Raw genomic sequence first — 16797 nt, forward strand, 5'->3', positions numbered from 1 at the left:
AGTCCACTTTGTATTATAGGTATTGCATATTTATTTGATTCTCCCTATTAGATGTTCACGCTTTCCTTTTTTTTTTTTAAGTTGAGGTATAATTTACACACAGTAACTTTTTTTTTTCTCTCCCTGCCTCAATCTAGATAATTTCTGCGACCTATTTTTCAGTCCACCAATCTTCCCTTCAGCTATGTAGAAACTCCTTTTACACCCATCTTTTGCGGTCTCATTTCAGTTATTGTAATTTTTGCTTATAAAATTTCCATTTTATTATTTTTGTTGTTGCCAATTCTTGAAATTCTGTTGTGTCTGATAATTTCAACATCCAAGTCTCGTCTGGTTGCGTTTCTTTTCTTTCTCCTTGCTTGTTTCTAGTCGTCTCATCTTTCCCTCAGTATGTTTGTGTACAAGTCAGAGTTCTCCAGAGAAACAGAACCGGTAGGATGTGTGTACTTATAGAGGAAGATTAACTATAAGGAATTGGCTGACACAATTCTGGAGGCTGACAAATCCTGAGAGCTGTAATCCGTAAGAGACCCAGGAAGGCGGATGGTGTTTACGTTCTAGTCCCAAAGCAGCAAGTTTGAGACCCAGGAAAAGCTGATGTTTCAGTTAGAGTCCAAAGGCAGAAGAAAAACAATGTCCCTGCTCAAAAACAGCAGAAGGAATTCCATCCTACTCAGCCTTTCTGATTGGCTGAGGCCCACTAACATCAGGGAGAGCAATCTCTGCTTGACTTGGTCTGCTGATTCAAATATTTATCTCATCCAGAACATCCAGAATAGCGTTCCACAAATATCTGTTCATCCCATGGCCCAGTCAAGTTGACACAGAAAATGAACCATTCGGGCTCCTGGGTGGCTCAGTCGGTCGAGCATCCAACTCTTGGTTTCGGCTCAGGTCATGGTTTCATGGGTCATGAGGTCCAGCCCCATGTCAGGCTTTGTGTTCATCGGGGAGTCTGCTTGAGATTTTCTCCCTCTGCCCCTCCCGCCACTTGCTTGCTTTCTCTCTCTTTCTCAAATGAATCAATAAATAAATCTCTAAAAAAAAAAAAAGAAAAGAAAAAATGAACCATCACTGCTAATAAGGTGTTCTTTTTTTTTTTTTAATGAATTCCTGACATTATATTTGAAAAATTGTTAAGACAGTGTGAAGCTTCTGTATTCCTCCATGGAGAATTTCCTTTTGCTTTTGACTAGCAATTACAGTAAGGACTGATCATACGTTAATGGCATCTGGACTCAGGCTGATCAATGCTACTTCCGTGAGAGTTGGTCTATGTCAGTTGGTCACTACTTCTAGGGAATAACCCTTTAGTAGTTCTCACTGAGAGCCTGGAGTGCCTTCTCTTGAGTGGGCACCAGATGCCCAAATTTTGGCCCTTGAGCCATAGTATACTTCTAGAAACCCAGCTTCTTGTCTTCTTAGCTGTGGTTCACAAATTGGTAAATAAGATGAGCTATTTGAACACACCTCTCTTGAGTTTCCTTTTTCTCTAGAATTTTGGCCCTTTCAGTCTCTTCTGCCTTTGATGCTTTCAAAGGCACTTAAAAAAAAATACTTTTTCCAGCTTTTCTAATTGTTCTTGGCAGGAGGATTGCTTTGCAGTAAGCTAGTCTGCCACCCCCACTCCCCATCTCCGCCGTTACCAGCTGTTGGCCTGGCTTCGTTTTCTTCAAGCTCTGCTATTGAAAAGTATGCCTTTCCAAGTTTTTGATTCTTTATGTGACTTGTTTCTTCTCTGGACAGTTTTAGAATCTTTACTTTATCCCCATTATTACATTTTATGATGATATTCCCTGGACTGTTTATGCTTTTTAATGTGGAAACTAGCATCCTTATATACCAAATTCTTCTCCTGTATTTTTTTCCTCCTTGTTTTCTCATTATTTACATGTTAAGCATCTAGAAATGATTCTCCTGATTTATTTTACATTGTCAATCTCTTTCACCCTTCCCCCTCTTTTTAGTTCTATGCAGTGAGAAATACTGCATATTTTCCCAGCTTTTTCTTGTAATTTTTCATAATTAAATTTTTTATTTCAGCCTTCATGAAAATAATTTCTTTGTTCCCTTTTTGTGGTGTCCTTTTTATTTCACGGCTCACTTGCTTTCTCTTTCTATCTGAGGAGAACAAACTTTTGGAGTTTTGTTGCACTATCACGATTCATTATGAATACCTTTTTTCATGTTCTGTTTATGTTGGTCTCTCTAGTACCATTGAAGCTTTGCTTAAATGTCTGACATTCCTTTGTTATCTATTCATATTTAAGAATGAAGCACTGAAAATCCTAGGAGGTTTTGTGTGGGAGTGGGCCTTATCAGCTAGCCGGCCTCGCTGCAGGGTGATTGGACAGGTATCCTGACATGGGGGTGGGGGGTATTCCTCAGTGTCACTATCTGTATGGTTTTTCTCTAGAGCCATTCAGTTTCTCCAAAAAAGTCTCCAAATCTCCTGTCTAAGGGTAGCCTCATCAGAGCAGAACAACATGAGAGGCCGGTGATTGCATTTGAGAGTTTCAGCATTTAGTGTTTGGGCTTTCATTGAACCCCTCTTTGCCGTGGGCCCTTTGCCCTGCCTTTCTTTGTGCTGTGTACCCAGCTCAGAAAGCTCTTTCGTTCAGTTTCTATACAGAATAAACGTGCGGTCCTGAGCTGGGCTTGGAGACGAGTTGTTGCTTGGGGTATTGGATGAGGCAGTCATCTTGGAAGCCTCACTGCCCCTCAGCCACACCTACAGCCATTCAGTCTGCTAGGCGCCAGGTACTGTCACTGAGCACCTGTAATAGACAGGAAAGTACCCGTGAACAAAGGGGAAAAGAAGCTCTGCCCTCTCAGAGCCCACAGTCTAAGGGGAAACGGTAATAAATACGGAAAATGCAGAAATTAATATGCTCAAAGGTGACACTCCCTTGATAAAGAGTGGAGCAAGATCAAGGGGATTGGAAGTGCCCTGGCTGGGGGATAGAGGGCAGTGGTGGACTGTACTTTATTAGCTAACATTTTATCTGGAAATAGTTTCAAACGTACAGAAGAGTTAGAAGAATGAGAATAGTACATAGAGTACCTTACACACTTTACCCACATTTACAGTTGTTAATATTTTGCCTCATTTGCTTTATTATTTGTTCTCCCCCTCCCCACCCTCACACTCCATCTGTCTCTGTCTTCTCTCATATATACAGGATAGGGGTATGTGTACAGTGTGTGTTTATTTATTTATTTATTTTTATTTATATGTGTATACACATACACGTATATTAGTTGCTGGCTAAAATTTGAGCTGGTAACAGAGTATAAGATGCCCATTTTCATCATATAGCATTTTCAGATACCATGGAATATTTTTAACTGATAAATTAGTGACCTGTTGTATTTGTATGCCAAACACTCTTAAGAGCAGAAATGTTTGTAGAGTCTCAGGAGTGCTGTCCAACCCTGTTAGAGAAGGTAAGGAAGGGCCTTCCCAGAGGCACTTGTCCTCTCTCTGAGCTCCGTAGAAGCTGAGGTCTCAGAAGTTCAGTGAGTTGCAGTGTTAGAACTCAGAAGCTAACTCAGGTGTTTGCCGAGCCGGGAGACCACCAAGAGGGAGACTACCCTCAAGAACTTGGTGTGTCTGGGAGTCTGTGGGCGGAGGAGCACTCCGTTCAGAGGCCTAGGAGGGAGAAGATACGTAAGCTACATCTTTGATACATCTCTGTTTTTTCCTGATCTGAAAGGAGGACAGATCCTTAGCTGCTCCATTATCAAAGCTGGTAATGGGATCTTTGTATGAACGTCAGTTATTTGGGCCTAACCCTTTGCTGTGAATTAATTGCTTGTTTTCCCAAGTTTTAATCCCTGTCTCCTGGGGTCTTAGCTGCCCTGACTGTTGGATTTGCTTTTTGCCAGATAATATGTAACAAGAAAGCCATATTTTGAGCCTTTTGACTTCTGAGAAGCTGGGAGTGTTGTCTGGGACAGCTTCTGTGGCAGAGTCCCTGCGGTGTGCTGCTTTGGCACGCACCCAGCATGTGCCTCTGGCCATGGGCCTTTCCATTGTTCCTCTCTCTCAGTCTGGAAACCTGTGATGGATACCTTTGCCTCATCTTAGCTCAGTTATTAAAATGGTACTTTATGAAACCGAGGTGTACGTGTTCCATAGTGTCTTTAGCAAAATTAAATGGGGAGGAGTCTTGAGGAGTCTTTTGTACAGATTTCCCCAAATAACCCTGAGCCGTGTCATCAGCACTTTGCTCATGGAGGTACCCAGTGAATACTGGTCAATTTCTCTTTCCAAGGCCCTTCTCAGAGGTTCCTAGGCCATGATGGATCAGAGGTTTCTAGTGCCCATTTTATGGTTCTGTTGTACTCTTTCTTTCCTATAACATACTTCCTATCATGCATTATTATAAATGTCTCTCTGCTCAGACTTCAGTTCTCTAAAAGCAGAGACCACTTTGTCTTGTCCACCAGTGAGTCTCCTGCACTCCCTGCAGCATTGGTGTATTGTAGGTACCAGTGTATCCTGAATGAAGGAATGAATGAATGAACCAAAAACAAGCAGTAGACCTAATGAATGACCCTTCCTTCTTGGTCATTCTAGGCTTAAGCTTTTAAAGACTGCAGTTTCCAACTTTGGAAAGTCCCAACCCTATTGTGAACAATTGGAGTTTTTCTTTCTTTCTTTCTTTCTTTCTTTCTTTCTTTCTTTCTTTCTTTCTTTTTTTTTTTTTTTTTTTTTGCTTCCTGGCCTACATAGACTACTCTGGCTCCAAGTTTAGGGAATTGCCAACTAGCACCTTTTTTGGTCAGCAAAACCATTCTTTCTGATTCTGTGTAGCTTTGCCATCGAAAACCAAGAGAAAGCCGAAATTGCCAAAGGCCCATAGTAGTCCTCTGAGAAGGTTGATGGTGTAGACATGAGGATAGGTTTGCTGTTGTCACCATTCACTGAGGCTACCTGGAGGAAACTGTTCAGTTCGGAGTGACGTGCTCTGTAGTAGAGGGCTGTGCCGCCCAGCAGCCTGTGAAGAGTCATCTGCAGTGGGTCTGTGAGCGTCACAATTTCCTATTTGAGTTCTTTGTGATTCTGAATCTGAAAGACTCAAAAGGAAGTGAATCCCAAGCGATATTAAGCTGAGGAGAAGAGCACTTTGCATTCAAAAGAAAATAAATGTGAAGTATGAAATGACAAGAGCTTGAGAACAATGGGCTATAGGAAGACTTTGAACCTATGTTTCAAATATTTAAGTGTAATTAATCATAAGCTATATAAATCTATCTGCAAATATGCAAGCATTCCTTATAATTAGCAACACCAACATGTAGATTAAGTGCATAGAATGGCTTTTTTTTTTTTTTACATTCAAGTAATTTAAGTGTAGAAAAATCTCTGTCCCAGAGGGTCATGAGTATAATTCACATGAATGGAAAATTGTAAAAGTGGTCTTTTTCTTGAATGCCGTCCATCTGAAGCAAAACATGTTGAAGTGGTATTATTTTTTTCAGCAATCAATTGTTGAAGGATCTCGTGCTTTACTTCTTAGGATACGGGGTTAGTAATTTCTGAAACTGAATGGTTTGAAACACTTGTAAATATTGGTCCATATATACAATGGAATATTATTCAGCTATCAAAAAGAACAATTTCTCAACATTTGCTGCAACATGGATGGCACTGGAGGAGATAATGCTAAGTGAAATAAGTCAAGCAGAGAAAGACAATTATCATATGGTTTCTCTCATCTATGGAACATAAGAACTAGGAAGATCGGTAGAAGAAAGGGATAAAGAAAGGGGGGGTAATCAGAAGGGGGAATGAAGCATGAGAGACTATGGACTCTGAGAAACAAACTGTGGGCTACAGAGGGGAGGGGGGTGGGGGAATGGAATAGGCTGGTGATGGGTAGTAAGGAGGGCACGTATTGCATGGTGCACTGGGTGTTATACGCAACTAATGAATCATGGAACTTTACGTCAAAAACCAGGGATGTACTGTATGGTGACTAACATAATATAATAAAAAAATATTAAAAAAAAATGTATTGGCCTGCCTCTAACAATAATGATAGTGATTGGCTCACCCAGAGGAAATTAGGTCACAAACAATAATGATTGCTAAGAAATTCTTTTGTATAAAAGTATATAGTGTATATAATAGTTAATGGCATGGGCTCTGAAGTTACCCTGCTTGGGTGCGTACCTCATCTTTGTCACTAAGCCTCAGTTTTCTCTACAGAATGAAGAAACTACTCAATAAGGTTGTCACAGGTATTAAATGAGATAATGTTCGTAAGGTGCCTTTACATCGTTCCTAGAAAGTAGCAAAGTGATTACTGTTATTACAAGCACTTCCCTACTGTGGGGCATATCCCTATCTTACTCCCATACGAAACTGTTAAAACAGAATACAAGATCTCAGAAAGCAAGTGCTTGATCACTAGAACTGAATGGCATCTGCAGATTATAAACTGCATACATACGATCAAATAAGCTGAATAGTCTTATGCTAAGGAGAGGAAAATATGGCCCCAAGGGGAGAGGAGATAAATAGGTCAGACTAGGATTATCTCTAGGTCTGTGCCTTGATCGCCAACAACTTTATCTTTAAAGGCTATGTCGTTCTCTAACATGACTTAACAACGTTGGCAATCATATAAAAGGAAAAACTGTGTGCTGTGTGTTCCTGTTTTTAACATGTGCTGTGGAGAAGCACCCTGCCATTACTGCAGCAGGTGGGCTCAGCTAACAAACAAATAGGGAAAGTGGCAGTGATACTGTTCATTTCATGATATTGAAATACTATTTATCGTGGCTTCAGTTAGTCCAAACGTAGAGGCATCATGGCTGCATCCCAGAAAAAATGGATATATCTCTAGTACGCTATCTGAACAATAATATTTATTGGTGATTCTTTAGATTGTACTCTTTGTTTAAAAAACATGCCAGGGGCGCCTGAGTGACTCAGTCATTATGCGTCTGCCTTCGGCTCAAGGCGTGATCCCAGAGTCCTGGGATCGAGCCCCACATCAGGCTCCTCTGCTGGGAGCCTGCCTCTTTCTCTCCCACTCTCCCTGCCTGTGTTCCCTCTCTCACTGGCTGTCTCTCTCTCTGTCAAATAAATAAAATCTTTTTTAAAAATAAAATAATAAATAAATAAATAAATAAATAACATGCCAATTTAATGAAACATTGCACATAATCCACGTCTGAACATCATACATCTTACCTTATGGCTATACTTGAAATTGTTCCCTAGCTTCCTGTCTATAAAATAACTAACAATAATAATAAATTCGGAAAAAATAAACATCAAAATACTCTCTCTGATCCCCCAAAATGTACCTTCTATAAAAAGTCCCAACGTGTATATTTACTTTCCTGCACTATTCAAGAAACATGGTTGTGCTTCATCATCAAAGTTGACTCTGGTAGATTTCAAATGAGAATGTGAAATATGTGAGAATGTTTCCTTGGAGTAGAATGAACTGGCCAGCCTAGAAGTTCTTTCTTTAATGAGACAGTAACATAAGAAAATGTTTCGTCATGTACACAGATTTGGAAACCTTCTCTGCACAGCTGTGTTATAAAATTGGGTATACTTCCTTGACCCTGATGATTGTTTTGCCAGTAGGTTTCTGTATGAATAAAAGAAATTTTTATTACTGAGGCTTATCCTCAAATCAAATTTGGACTATAAATTTCATTGAAGTTGCCATTATGGTATGTAAGAAAAGTATAAGTTTCACCCAACAGGTAATAACTGTTGTTCTCCAAAGGCAAGAGAGGAAAACCAGTCTCATCAACTGAGTATTAGTTGTGATAAGCAATCTTTGGTCTTCTTATAGTTTTGAGAGGTAATGATGCATTCAGAGTAAGAATTTGAACTTCCTTATGGTTTCGGTACATTCCCATGATTTCAGAGTGCACTTGAATTCTCATTTTGTTATTGATACAGATCAACCACATGTAACCCTGTAGTTGCTCATGTATTTTTAGAGTTTTTCTTGCATGCAGTTTTGTTTAACATGGGTCACAGTAATGGATCGTTTATACAAAGTAATGGATTGCTTCCTCTTTCTGCCAGCTGATTTGATCAGTCTGAAGTTCCTTTGTACTGTGGGTTACTTAACAAGTATGGAATCTGTATGGTATATTTTTTAGTATGACAGTAACTGTATTAACCATTTGTGTTCTCTAAATCTTTTAAGGACATTTTAATAAACACAAGTCCTAGTTTTGAAATGAATAAACTTGAAACTAAAATGAGCAATGAGTTATCATAAAGGACTAAACCACCAGACTTCTTGGAAAGCAGGTCATTTTCATTAGGTGATTGTTCTGGTTAAACTGTGGATTGGCCAGGAAAAAAAATGAAAACGTTTCTTTCTAGCTTTCCCATTTAACGTCTTTTTCTGCTTTTACAAACGGAGTATAAGAGAACATATTTGTTTCACTTTCCTAATGAAGAATTTGTAGTACCTGAGGGTCCTAGTTCTGAACATTTTCCTTTATCATCCATGGTGCTGTTTTATAAATGGCAGGTTTAGGGGATTAATATTAAATGTAATGATGATCTCGCATTATTCCCTGAAATTATTTTTTTAGCCAAATCCCTGATGATAGTGGTTGGTTTCGTTTTTTACTAATACGGTTTAAAAGTTGCCTGGAGGAGAAAATAAGATTGAGAGCTGAACAGTTAAATTCCAGTTGGTGGAGACTGCATTATTCAGTGACATTCATTCTCCAGGTATCATTCGTAGGACATAGTTGAAAAACCTGAAAATAAGCAAAATTGCCTTTGTGTTTTCAGAATTAAAACCCCAAAGAGCGTATGAGCCCAAATGCGTAGAATGTCTCCTTTAAAGTTTGCTAACTCCCTTTTATTCACAGTCCCAACCAGCTGGTTTCAAAAAAAGAAAGAGAATTTAGACATCCTTGTTGTCAGCACATGCAAATCTACCTGATGTTAATTGTAATGTAGTATTCCATTGTGTGGCCGCACCGCCATATATGGGGCCACTTCTCATTATGAACTCTCATCTCCAATCCTTTGCTACTCCAAGTAATTCTTTTTTCCAGTTTTCCCAACTGCATTTATTGAACAGCTCCTTTTTTTCTCCACTGATGTCTTCATCATAAATTTTATTCCCACGTGTATTCAGGTTTGTTTTGAGACTCTTTTATGTTCCACTGAGCTATGTGATCCTTTTCTGATAAATAGTTTCAACTATTCTAGCTTCGTAATCTGTCCAATATTGTGGAGAGCCAATCTCTTTCTCTTCTTTTTCAGAATTCCTAGTTGGTTAGTGCATTTCATTTTGCAAATAAACATTAATATAATTCATTAAATTTCAAAATAAGAATCATCTTTTAGTATTTTAATTGGTATTGAAATGAATTGATCCATTAATTTAGCAGGAGAATTTGTATCTCTTTTGCAACGGAAGAACAAAGAAATGTCCCATTGTGTTTTAAAGTTTTCTTTAGATAAGTGCACTGCATTTCTTCTTACATTTGTATTTAGCTATTATTTTTATACATGGGATTTCTTAATGTTTTAAATGTAAGTCATAAATAATGGTAATTTTGCCTTTCCAATATTTATAACTCATTTTTTATCTTGTCTAATTTCACCAATTTAGTACTTTTGAGACAGTATTAACAATACAAGAACAGAGTAATTCTATTAAAATCAAACACATCACTCTTGTTTCCAAAACCCTTCAGAGGCTTCTCAGCTACTCACAGTAAAACCCAAAGTCCGATCAGACTCTATGTCCTCTGTACCCCCTGCTGTCCCCGTGATCACAGCATGAACTGCTGTCCTTTCACACATCCCACCCCAGCAATACTGTTCTCCATGCTTTTGCTCAACACACCAAATTAGGTTCTGTCTTACACCCTTTCCACTTGACCTGCTCCTCCCTCTTCCAGAAAAACTTTTTTTCCAAATATCTTCCAGCTCACTCCATGAATGTGTTTGCCCAAATGTCAGCTATCTTTGTAGCCTTTCTTTGACACCCTATTGAAAGCTACACCACCACTTCCAGCAATTCCTAATCTCCTTTCATTAGTGTATTTCTTCTCTGTATCACCATGGACCTGAGTTTACTAACATAGGCATTTTTGCTTAATTATTATTTTATTATTTATTGTTGTTTATTCCTTAAATTGTCCTGTAATTACTTTAGAATTATTAATCATTTTTGTGACTTACATACATGCTTTAATCACTTCTTGTATCATTTACTCAATAATTTAATATTTATTATCAATTATATTTATTGTTTATATCTTTCTCATTGCAAAAGATAGAAAGAAGAAAAAATAAGGTGAAGGTATACAAAAAAATAAAGTGCAAAAAAGTAAGATTTTAGGTTTGCATTTTAGGCTTAGCTCCAAAATATTAGGAATTATTTAAATAAAAAGGTAGTAAGCGTATTAATCATACTAGTTAAAAGACAAAGACTGTCGGATTAGATAGAGAAAAACATCCAAATATAGCCTCTAAATGTAAGGCCATAGACATGTAGAAAGTGAAAGAGTGGGAAAAGTTGTATCATACAAATTCTAACCAAAAGAAAGCTGCTGTAGCTATGTTCATATTAAAATAAGCCCTAAGGGAAAAGCATGCTAGAAATGAAGAGAGTTCTTTTTTTTTTTTTTTTAAGATTTTATTTATTCATTTGACAGAGAGAGCACGCACAAGCAGGGGGAGCAGCAGGCAGAGGGAGAAGCAGGCTCTCCTCTGAGCAGGGAGCCCGATGTGGGGCCCGATGTGGGGCTCAATGTGGGGCTTGATCGCAGGGTCATGGGATCATAACCTGACCCGAAGGCAGACGCTTAACTGACTGAGAAACCCAGCAGCACCTGAAGAGAGTTCTTTCATAATTATAAAGGTTTACTCTGTTAGGCACTAATAGTCAACATCAGGAATGAAAGAGGTTATATCACTACTGTGGTCCAGAGATTGAAGTATAATCACAGTATATTACAAATAACTTTATGCCAATAAATTTTGAAGTTTAAATGAAATAGACAAACCCCTAGGAAAAGATAACATTAAACATACTGAAGAAGAACTTTTATTATTTTTTTTCCAAGAACTTTTAAAAGCCTGAGTGGTCCTAAGCCGTTAAAGAAATTGAATCCATCAATAGGCAAAACTTTCTAAAATATACTTAATGCTTCACTAATGAGTTCTATCAAATATTTGGAGAATAAATCATTATTATTTTACAGAATCCTCTAAGCAACAGAAGAGGAGACCATACTCTCCAACTTAGTTTCCTCAAACTAGCAAACCCTTTACATCCAAACCTGGAAAAAAGTAATACAAGGAAAGAAAGTCATAGACCAGACTCACTCATCAACATGCAAAGTGCTATACAAAATATTAGGAAACCATGTAAAAAGAATGTATCATGATCACAGTGGGTTTATCCCAAGAATGAAAAGTTAATTTCACATTAGAAAATCAATTGATAATTTACCACATTAATAAATGAAAGGAAAAAAATCATATAATCATCCCAATAGGTACCAAAAAGGTAATTGATAAAATTCAGCATCCATTTATGATTTTAAAAAGCAATTAACAAACTAGGAATAGAAATGTTTTTAATCTGACAAAAGTATGTCTCTGGAAAACCTTCAGTGCACATCATCTTGTGATTATATTGAAAAAAAATTTTTTTTTAGTTTGGGAACAAGAATTATTTCTGTTAGCATTGTATTAGCTCAGTTAATGTAAGAGAAAAAGATACAAGGATTTGAAAAGAAGAAATAACACTATCATTATATGTGGATGATCTGACTATGTGTTAGAAAATCCAGAAGGATCTACCGACAACTTATTAGAACTCAGGGACTTTAATAAGTTTGCTAGACACAAAATCAACATGTAAATATTATTTATATCATATATAAGCAGCAACCATTTAGAAAATGAATTTTTTTTAAAGATTTTATTTATTTGAGAGAGAGAGAGTACAAGTGGAAGGGAGAGGAGAGAGAATCTGAAGCAGACTCTGCACTGAGCACAGAGCCCAATGCAGGGCTCGATCCCACGACCATGAGATGGTGACCTGAGCTGAAACCGAGCCAGATGCTTAACCAACTGAGCCACCCAGGCACCCCTAGAGAATGAAATTTTTAAGATACCCTATTTACAATAGCATAAAAAAATAAGTACCTAAAAATAAGTACCTAATAATAATAAACAAAAAGTTGTACAAGATGACTACATGTAAAATGTATAAACATTTTTAGAGACACAAAAAAAGAACTATCCCATGTTCATGGGTTGGAAAACTCAATATTGTAAAGATAATACTTCTTGAGTTAATTTTTAAATTTAATACAATCAGAATCTCAATGAGATGTTTGTGGAACTTGAATAGCCAATTCCAAAATGTTTATGGAAATTCAGAGAGCCAAAAGTACCCAAGGCATTTTTGAAGACAAGCTGGGGTTTAACTTTTTGTACCAAATATCAAAATATATTATGAAGCTTTTGTCAGTATGACACTGTGCTCTTGGTATAGAGTGAGAGAGGTTGGCCAGTAGAACTGGTCAGAGAGCACTAAAAAGAACCCATTCACATCTACATGGGATTCACAACAGGAGTGTCCATGCAGAAAAGCAGGGAAAGGTCAGCCTTTACAGTTTATAGTGCTGGGACAATCGAGTTTCCATTATGTTAAGAAATTAAATTAGACCCATATTTCACGGCACACATAACAATCAGTTTCAGGTAGATTATGGATGTAAGTGTGGAAGACTAGACCACAGAGCTTTTGGAGACACTATTAAAGAATGCTGGCTGCCGGGGAGCCAGCCATGCCCATGGACTCTGGCCCATCTGGCTTCTTTAGTGTGGCGTGTTCTAGGGCTCCTGGTGAGACTGGCAAACGAGAGTCCAGCTGAAGCCAAGAGGTCAGTTCCTTCATCTTTTCCTTTGCGGCCACTGCAGCTGCTAACACACCTGCTTCCAGCCTCGAGGGAGAAGTCTTCCTGTGGTTGGGAAAAGTAGCTCCTTGGCCCTTCTGCTGGGAGGCCTCAGCAGGGCAGCGAGAAACCCTGCCCGTCCCAGCACCGAAGACTGCTTTGTGTAAATCCACCCCTGTTTGAATCTCTCAAGTCTCGTTAAGTCCAATAGAATGTTGGTAGCACTTACAGGAGTAAAAGGACTCGTGATGTTAGAACGACCCAAAAGATAGGGAAAGACTTCTGAATCTGAAGGTGTAAAATCAGTGGTCAATTGTAACACCACTCCAGTTGCTGAGAGAATTCATCCTTTCTGCCTCTCAGACTCTTACAGCATGCTGCTTGGTATCCAAGTGAAATGCCAGATCCCCGAATTAAACTGCTAACGTTTGACAAAATGATAAAAATTTACTTTCTGTGTGAGTTCCAGACACCCACTAAAGTGCCTGTACTTTCAGAAACAGAGGAGTAAAGTGTCATAGTTATTAATGCCATGTTGCATAAGAGTTCTTATGGATCCACATCTTTAACACTTGGTATTGTTAGACTTCTTAATTTTTGCCGGTGTGTAGGGGATATTCCATGTGCCTAAGAGTGACAGTAGTCATATCTGACCTTGAGCCATCAGTCGTGGTCCTGAAGAATGTCTTTGGGCAGAAAGGCAGAGGTGACGTGGCGGCACGCCACTGTTCACTGACTATGGGAGCGGGCCGAGCCTGTTCCAGGGCTGTTGGATTCTTTACAGGTGCCTCCCGCAATGGCAGAGGCCTGCAGTTACGGTGCTGGTGCTGCCCGCTCTGCTCACCTGTTTCCTCACCCTGTGGTGGTTATTGCAGAATTGGGACCGCTGTAGCCCAGTGTTCTACCAGAGGGGAAGAAGAAGACCGAATATCAGAGTGGTCCTGGGATTCCAGAGCTGATCTCGTTCCTCCTCTGTCTGTGTTTGGATACGCTGGGTTGGAATTCACACTGAAAGTGGCATCCAGGGAGAACGATTCCTTTAACTGACTTTTCTTGGTTAGTCAGACTTCACAGAGATTCCATAACCTTTATGTGAGTCTTTATATATAATCTTTGTATAAACCCATTGCAGAATAAGCAGCAGGCTCTCATCAGCGGATTCTGGATCATCCCTGATGTTCTGGAGTCCATAGTCATCTGCACCACAAGGCCCCACGAATGCCTTTATTATGCACACTCAGTCTATCTAACATCTCCTCTGCTTTGCACTTAAGAAGATGCTAAAGTGGCAGCAAGTCCCGTATTCTAGCTGAAACCCTACATTCATTCCAAAAGCACATTGTGAGCATTTTATATGTAAAGTTGCCAATGCAGCATTTAAAAAATCATCAGAAAAGGCTGTGGCTCCCTGCTCCCAAAGAATGTCTTTTGTTCACCACCAAGACCACAAGGAACAGTACATTCTTACTTAATGTGACAGAGGAGGAGACCTCGTAGAGGTCAAATTATGATGACCAAAAAAGAAACAACTAAAATATCTCAGCTGCTATTGAGAAAAAAGGAAGAGTCTATAGGAAATGGCTGAGCACTCAACTGACCAAGGAAAAACAAGAAAGATGATTACAAAGAAGAGTCCTCCACGGTTTCACCCTCAAATCCCTGTTCTTTATTAGTGGGAGACACTAACAGAGAGACTGTATATTAGTGAGAATTACAGATCAACTTGAACATTTGGGCAGTGGCACCCTACAGGTTACTATGGAAAAGGACTGTCAGTGGTAGAGAATGAAAAAGAGTCCACGAAAGGCTGTGCTGTCCTGTCAGGTCCTGCCAGGAAAAGTGCATTCAGTGCATCCGAAAGGAGGAATGTAAATACAGAAGGGAAATGGCAAATCACTGATACCTGGAATCAAAGGAACAGACTCGCAGACTCCACTAAGAGGTAGCTTTACCTAATTTCTAAAGAAGCATTTCGAATGAGAAAAGTAATATCTTCATGATTTGAGGTTGGACAAGAATTTTTTTGAGCTCGGCACAAAAAATAAATGTAAAAGAAAAGATTTAAATGCAACTGCATTGAACTTAAGAACTTATGCCCGCTAAGAAAAAAAATAAGAGATGAACAGGCAAGCCAAGGACTGCAACATGACAAAGGACTAGTATCGAAAATAAAAAAACAAAGACTACAAATCAAGGAGAGAAAATGACAGGCAGCCTAATAGAAAAGTGTGCAAGAGACTTGAATAAGCACTTCAGGAGATATAGAAAATGTAAACACATAAAAGTTGTTCAACTCTGCTGCCGATCAGAGAAAACACAAAGCTATACTGAAATACCGCTATTCTTCAGGTTAGTCAAGATTACAGAGTTTATCAGTACCAAATGTAGTACAGATATGTAACAATATGAGCTCATGTCTGTTGATATGGGGGGTACGTTAGTACAACTACTTTGGGAAATTATTTGGAATTATCTACTAAAGCTGAACCTACACATACCACACGACATAGTATTTCTACTTCGAGTGATATCATCAACAGAAATACATACACACATGCACCAAGAGACACATAAAAATGTTCACAGCAGCATGTTTGTAGTATCTCTGGACTGAAAACAACCCAAATAGCTATCAGTAAAATAAATAGCAGTATGTTCATACAGGGGAAACTGTAGAGCCAAGATAATAAGCGTTTCCTACATATATCAACACGGATGAATCTTATAAACTATTGAGGGAAGGAAGTAAAACACAAAAACATACTGCTGATTGCATTTATATAAAATTCATTAACAGACAAGCTTTAACTATAGTATTAAGGAATATGTATTAGTCTACTCAAACTGCCGTAACAAAATACCGTAGACTAGGGGGCTTAAAGAAGTGACATTTATTTTCTCGAAGTTCTGGAGGCTGGAAATCCAAGATCAGCATGCTGGCCTGGTGAGTTTCTGGTGAGATTTCTTGGCCTGTAGACGGCTACCTTCTCCATGTGTATTCACCAGACCTCTTTGTGTGTGCTTGGGAAGAGAGCGAGCTCCGTGGTGAATCTCCTTACAAGGACACTAATCCTGCCTACCAGAGCCCCACCTTGTGACCTCATTTAACTCTACATATAATCACATTGGGAATTAGGGCTTCAGCTTATGATTTCAGGAGAGTCACAATTCAGTCGATTGCAGGACGATAACTATTAATGTAAAGTAAAATAAGGAAGTGATTATAGTATTAAGGAATGATAAGTATTGATATAAAACAAAGTAAGGAAGTCAGGATAGAGGTTACCTAAGATGTGAAAGAGGTAGGAGTTGGGATTGAAAGGTGCCATGCTGGCAGTGTTTTGTTTCTGGATCCACATAGCTGTTCATTTATTCCATTATTTGTTAAATTACGCATTAATGTTTTATATGCTTTTCCATATGTATCTTAAACTTCTTTTATTTTTTTTTTTAAGATTTTATTTATTTGACAGAGAGACAGCCAGTGAGAGAGGGAACACAGCAGGGGGAGTGGGAGAGGAAGAAGCAGACTCCCAGCAGAGGAGCCTGATGTGGGGCTTGATCCCAGAACGCCAGGATCACGCCCTGAGCCGAAGGCAGGCGCTTAACGACTGCGCCACCCAGGCGCCCCTAAACTTTTTTTTAAAAAAGTAAAACCATTGTGTCCGTTCTCATTTCCTGGTCTACAATCTGTTAACATTGGTGATCTATTTCACTTATATTACTCTGTTATTAATAGGGATTGTGCTTAACTCTGCCTTTTCTGATTCCTCATAGAAATTATTTTTATATATTCTTTAAGTATTAATATGGTAGATAAGGTAAATTTAAAGTGTTTTAAAGATGCTCTTCTTTCTTGTGGAGTAT

General features: G+C 38.7%; 1 protein-coding gene across 3 annotated transcripts in view; it reads left to right on the top strand.

Moving 5' to 3' along the window:
* The window catches only part of LDAH (lipid droplet associated hydrolase), a 101266-nt gene that overhangs the window by 50856 nt on the left and 33613 nt on the right, over positions 1 to 16797 (top strand). The gene's annotated exons all lie outside the window — the stretch shown is intronic.

The sequence above is a fragment of the Ursus americanus genome, chromosome 7 (assembly GCF_024610735.1).
Source record: "Ursus americanus isolate L20-20 chromosome 7, mUrsAme1.1.p, whole genome shotgun sequence".
Classification (NCBI taxonomy): Eukaryota; Metazoa; Chordata; class Mammalia; order Carnivora; family Ursidae; genus Ursus; species Ursus americanus.